This window comes from Suncus etruscus, chromosome 1 (assembly GCF_024139225.1).
Source record: "Suncus etruscus isolate mSunEtr1 chromosome 1, mSunEtr1.pri.cur, whole genome shotgun sequence".
In the NCBI taxonomy this organism is placed as follows: domain Eukaryota; kingdom Metazoa; phylum Chordata; class Mammalia; order Eulipotyphla; family Soricidae; genus Suncus; species Suncus etruscus.
Genome location: NC_064848.1, coordinates 201,984,668 through 201,991,085, shown reverse-complemented (window position 1 = coordinate 201,991,085; position 6,418 = coordinate 201,984,668). Strand labels below are relative to the sequence as shown.

Here is a 6,418-nt window from a genome sequence, read left to right as displayed (position 1 = left end):
CATGCAGTTGAATCGGGTTCAATCTTGACACCACATAGGGTCCCCTGAGCACCACTAGGAGTATTCCCTGGGTATTACAGAGTTAGGAATAAACATTGAGTATCACCTGTTGCTGCCCAAAACTCCCTTCTTTCCCACCCTATAAAATAGAATAATAAAAATGTCAGAGGTTGGCTCTGGTTGTCTTCAGTTTGGGTTCATATGGCCAAGCCAACATGTTCCTTAGCCTTAGAACTTTAGGACTTTCTAGAATTGGACTGCAATGCAACTGAGCCTCTTTCTCATGGCGCTTCTTTCTTCTCCTCACCTCCAAGGTTGTGTTCAGACCTCACCATCTCCGACTTCCCAACTCCATGCTTTCTGAATCAGTCTTGTCTTCCACCTCAGAATCCACTTACTGAGTCTGTAGGAGCAGAGTCTGTAGGTGCTCCCCGTTCATTTCCTCATTTCATAAGCCATTTTTTTCTCTGTACCCCTTCAGCTAGTTCAGTGACTGGCCCTTTTCATGGACCTCCAATGAACACCCTGGCCTCCTCTCTCAACCTCTGTGCTCCCTGGGCACTAGGGTGTTCTCAGTGAAATCAACATGATGAGCATCAAAGTGGGGATGGGGCTTGGAACCCTATAGTTTTTCCCTCACTTCCTTCATGGCCTATGGGATTCTGGGTAGAAGAATTTGGGGCCAGGGTTGCCATAGTGGGAAGGAGAACAAGAACTTGCCTCTGTGGGTCTTTTGTGCCGAGAACCCAGATTGGGAACAGTCTCTGGTAACCTTGGTCAGGCTCAGGTTTGAGGTTTAGAGGATCCCTAATAGGAATCCAGTTTAGGGTCCAAGGATTCTAAGAAGAGTCACCACCCTGAAAAACACAAGGTCCTGGTATGTCTGTGCAAGAAGGGGAATAAAAAAAACAATCCAGCCATGGAGGGCAGAGCACAGCACTGGCAAGCACGTAGTAGGTCTTAAATTTGAGTCCTGATCTAGCATGGCCCCAACACCACGGTCACAAACACTGTCCTGACTGGGCATCCCAAGTTTCAGCAAGGGGTTTGATGGATTCAGAACTGAGGAGAAGGTGGCCAACCAAGTTGGGAGCTTTCAAGTGAACTCCCTATTTTTGATGGTTGTTGGTTTTGTGGTTTTTGTTTTGTTTTGATTTGGTTTTTGTTCTATACCTGACAGTCAGTACTCAGGGCTTATTCCTAGCTCTGTACACAAGAATCACTCCTGGCGGTGCTTGGAGACTATATGTAGTGCTGGGAACTGAACTTTGGTCAACTTCCAGCAAGGAAAACATTGTGTGAACCGTTAACAGAGCTGAGAAACTCAGAGATCTAAGCAGTATCTGGGGGAACCCTGAGCCCCAGTACTCCTTTGCAGGACTTGTAGAGACTCATGCAAGAAAGAAGCAAACAGACTTACACATGGGAAATTCTCACCAGGGACCCCTTTTACAGGAGGCCCCTTCCCTGGATGCCTCTGCCCTGGTCCCTGTTTCTGAGCTCCCATGGGCTCAGCTGGGTGGGGGTTTCTGTCTGACTAGCCCCAGGCCCCACCTCTGGGCTTGGCACTGGTGGCACCATCAGGGCTCTGCGCGTTGTTGTGGCGTGAGCGCTGGAATGTTCCTTTGCACCCAGACACAACCACTCAGCTGCCAACACCTGGGAGAAGGCAGGCACAGGGCTTGTTCTTCCTGGGCTTAATAACAGTGTGAGGGACTGTTGTCTTTTATACGTCTGCTGAGCTCATTGTGAAGACCCAATAAATATTAATGGACAGGCTGGAGCCATGGGGTTGGTCCCGGGCTGCATCCAAGCACCATATGTATTTGTGTATAAATATATAGGGGTGGGTGTTTTATGAGTAGAAGAATGTAATGTGTTATGCTAGAGTCTGAGGGCTCTAGGGACTGTACCCCCTTTGCTCTAAAGTCCCAGAGAAGTGAGTGGGGTCCCTGGGAAATACCTAACTATATTCATGGCTCATGTACTTACAGCTATGAGTTTGCAGGAGAATGTTCCTTTATTTCCCCTTTGCATTGGCTTAATTTTCCGGGGATTGGCTTTACTTGCTTTTGAAACCTCATGGGAGGAACACTCCCCTGTGTCCTCCAGATAACTCTATAGGGGTTCCCCTATAGGGTTCCCATCTACCAAGGGGAGAGAGAGAAACTCCTGAATTCCTGGTACAAGAATCTGCTCTTTGCCTGGGAGGATCTCACCATGCCCTGGGCTAGTGGTTCTCAGCTTGGCTCTCCAATCCAGCAGCCTCAGCAACAGCTGGGAACTTGCTAGAAAGGCATTTTTTTGGTTCCTGCCCAGAACTCCCAGAAACACAGGGTGTGGCCCAGGAACTCTGGGATTTAACAAGCACCCCCAGGGGGTGAGGCAGGGCATTGCGCAGAAATCATTGTTCTAGCATCTTGGGTCTAGAACGGCGGTTCCCAGGCTGGGGTGAGTGGCAGGAATAATCACTGGCTCAGCCAGCACCCCTACGTCCACAGCGGGAACCCAAGAGGGTGGTCCAAGTATCCACCATTGTTCTGTTCTTGTAGGCGTCATTGGGTTGTTGAGGCTGGAAATCACTGGGTGTTGGACAGGCTGGGACAGTAGCAGGAGCCAAGCCCTGGAAAGCAGTGGTGGGACCACGATTGAGATGGTCAACAGCTCCTTATGCATTGCTTACATTGTGCCCTCCAGGTTTCTGCTTGCTGGCAGGGACGGGCAAAGCCTATGATTCAGGAACTGGGACATAGGATGGAGGCATCTTGCAAGGGATTCAGGAGCCCCTAATATGGTCCTTTGACATCTTCATTTGGTGAGAGGAACTTGTTTGTAGCTCCAGGGGGTAAAGACAAGAGTGATTGGATCTAGATGCATCTAAATTGACATCTAGGGATGTCAGAAGCCATTGAGGAAACACCCACCTCACTTCCCTTGCAAACAAGACATGAGCAATGACCTTCCTGGTCTTCCCTTGGGTCAGATTCTGGATCTCCATCTTTCTGGAGTATCAGGCTTCCTTAAAAGTTGATAAAGACTCTGAGGCCTGGAGCTGGAGAGATAGCACAGCTGTAGAGTGTTTTCCTTGCATGTGGCCAACCCAGGACGGAGGGTGATTCTATTCCTGGCATCCCATATGGTCCCCCATGCTCTCTAGGAGCGATTTCTGAGCACAGAACCAGGACTAACTCCTGAGCACTGTTGAGTGTGACCCAAAAACTAAAACCAAACCAAACCAAACAAACAAACAAAAAGACTCTGAGTCCCAGGTTCTGGGAAGGGAAGCCCAGGGCCTTTGCAGCTCCATGAGATTCTCCAGGGAGGTAAATATTCAGCAAGAGGCCAGCATCCAGTTTGTCAGCTCAAGCCAAGCACTTTTATTGTCAAGAACTGGCTTCTAGGGGCCGGAGAGATAGCATGGAGGTAAGGCGTTTGCCTTTCATGCAGAAGGTCATTGGTTTGAATCCAGGCATCCCATATGGTCCCCTGAGCCTGCCAGGAGCGATTTCTGAGCATAGAGCCAGGAGTAACCCCTGAGTGCTGCCAGATGTGACCCAAAACTAAAACCAAACAAACAAACAAACAAAAAAAAGAACTGTCTTCTAGGGTCTGGAGCACAGTGGTTAGGGCATTTACCTTGCATGTGGCTGACCAGGGTTTGATCTCAGGCATCCCATTTGGTCCTCTGAGTATTGCCAGGAGTGAGTGCAGAGCTGGGAGTGACACCTGAGCACTGCTGGATGTGGCCCCCAAACAAAACAAAATTAAAAAAATTTAAAAATGGGGCCGGGAAGATAGCACAGCAGTGGGGCGTTCACACGCACTGACCTGGGATGGACCCACATTAGATTCCCGGCATCCCATATGGTCCCACGAAACTGCCGGAAGTGATTTCTGAGTGCAGAGCCAGGAGTAACCCCTGAACACTGCCAGGTGTGGCCCCAAAAGCCAAAAAAGTATTATTTTAAATGTTCCTAAATATATTTGCTTTTGAAGATTGTGTGGTGCCTGTTAGTCAGATAGCTTCCAGGCACAGGATGTAAACGAATTTATGGAGCTGAAATTTTACTCATAAGGCTTTTATGCTTATAAAACTTTACTTATAAACTATCATGTAAATGGGACATGCCAACCTTCATTCTGGGCAGTGGATTTCTTTTTGGGGGGAGGGGTTTAGGACCACACACAGCAGCACTCAGGGCTATTTCTGGCTCTGGGCTCAGGAATTACTCCTGGCAGGCTCGGGGGACCATATGTGATGCTAGGGATCAAATCTAATGTTGATGTATGGCAGTTGAACTTGGACACGCCCCTTGGATGTTCCCACTGTAAGGACAGTTAAACCTGGATAGAACTCTTGACATGCCTTCTTGAGCCCCCTCGTCATGCTGGGTATAAAGGGAAAACGTTGGACTTTTGGGGGGCTGGTTAGTGACAAGAGCAGTTCCTCCTGGCTTGTGAGGGCCAAAAATAAAGCATACCTGAGATGCTGCCTGCTTTGTATCTATCTCTCTTTTTCTTTCTTTCTTTCTTTCTTTCTTTCTTTCTTTCTTTCTTTCTTTCTTTCTTTCTTTCTTTCTTCTTTCTTTCTTTCTTTCTTTCTTTCTTTCTTTCTTTCTTTCTTTCTTTCTTTCTTTCTTTCTTTCTTTCTTTCTTTCTTTCTTTCTTTTCTTTCTTCTTTCTTTCTTCTTTCTTTCTTTCTTTCTTTCTTCTCTTTCTTCTTTCTTTCTTCTCTTTCTCTCTTCTTTCTTTCTTTTTCTCTTTCTTTCTTTCTTCTTTCTTTCTTTTCTTTCTTTCTTTCTTTCTTTCTTTTCTTTCTTTCTTTCTTTCTTCTTTCTTTCTTTCTTTCTTTCTTCTTTCTTTCTTTCTTTCTTTTTCTTTCTTTTTCTTTCTTTCTTTCTTTCTTCTTTCTCTTCTTTTCTTTCTTTCCTTTCTTCTTTCTTTCTTTCTTTTCTTCTTTCTTTCTTTCTTTCTTTCTTTCTTCTTCTTTCTTTCTTTCTTTTTCTTTCTTTCTTTCTTTCTTTCTTTCTTTCTTCTTTCTTTCTTTCTTTCTTCTCTCTTCTTTCTTTCTTTCTCTTCTTTCTTTCTCTTTTCTTTCTTTCTTTCTTTTCTTCTTCTTTCTTTCTTTCTTTCTTTCTCTTTCTTTCTTTCTTTCTTTTTTTTTCTTTCTTTCTTTCTTTCTTCTTTCTTTCTCTTTCTTTCTTTCTTTCTTTTCTTTCTTTCTTTTCTTTCTTTCTTTTCTTTCTTTCTTTCTTTTCTTTCTTCTTTCTTTCTTCTTTCTTTCTTTCTTTCTTTCTTTCTTTCTTTCTTTCTTTCTTCTTTCTTTCTTTCTTTCTTTCTTTTTCTTTCTTTCTTTCTTTCTTTCTTTCCTTTCTTTCTTTCTTGTACCAGATTGGTAGAGTGTTTGTTGCTGAGAGTATAGTTAAGGATTTTTCCCCCTCAAAATGCTTTGCTAGTAGTAGCCAAGTCATCTGCTGAACTGTACAGGGATGAACCCCTTGTTTTATGGGTCACCTGTGTTGGCCTCCCTGGAACTATGCTGCAGGAACACGAGGATGCACATTCATTTCTTCTTTTATATGCTTTTTTTTGGGATAACACCTAGCAATGAACAGAGGTTCCTCCTGGCTTTGCCTCAGGAATTACTCCTGTATGGCTTGGGAAAGCCTATAAGATGCCGGGGATCAACTGGGTCTGATGTGTACAAGACAACTGCTCTCCTTGCTGAGCTATATAGCTCCATTCCCACATTTATTTCTTGCAACAGCATTTTTTTAAAAATATGGAACGCTTCACGAATTTGCGTGTCATCCTTGTGCAGGGGTCATGCTAATCTTCTCTGTATCGTTCCAATTTTAGTATATGTGCTGCCGAAGCGAGCACTTGCAACAGCATTTTTATATTTTTTCTGCAAAGAGAAGTGAGTTGGGATGTGAAAGACTGTCTCAGGATGTTTATGCACCATGTCAGGAAAATAAAGGGGGAGAATGAGAAGAGAACTTACTGTAGATTCAGCAAAGGTAGGGGACCTGGGGAGGGGAGGAAGCCTTTTTGGGGGACTTGAGGGTGGGGTGGTACATTTTGTATACATAAGGCAGCATTCCCCCCCTGAAATGTTCCAGAACAGTGAAAACTCAGGGTAAGTGGATTTTAAAACAGAGGAAAGAGGAGTCATGAATAAGCACCATCTCTCGGGGGAGTCGGGTCAGGGTCACGAGGCTCCCTCCTTTGTTCCTTCCATGTCTGTAGTCATCACCGTGGGTGGCCATGACGTGAGGGGCAAAAGGCAGAGATTGTAACACAGAAGCTTTCTAGGGGAACATGAACGGGGGGGGGGACTTTGCCCCCTGGGACATTTGCAAAGTCAGCACACATTTTCTGGTTGTTGCACTGACTGGGGTGCTCTTGGCATCCTGTG

General features: G+C 45.3%; 1 non-coding gene across 1 annotated transcript; it reads right to left on the bottom strand.

The window, feature by feature from the left end:
* Positions 1-5,776: 5,776 nt before the first annotated feature.
* Positions 5,777-5,883, bottom strand: LOC125995927 (U6 spliceosomal RNA). Its single transcript, XR_007491186.1, has one exon. It is a non-coding gene; the product is annotated as a U6 spliceosomal RNA (small nuclear RNA).
* Positions 5,884-6,418: the final 535 nt, after the last annotated feature.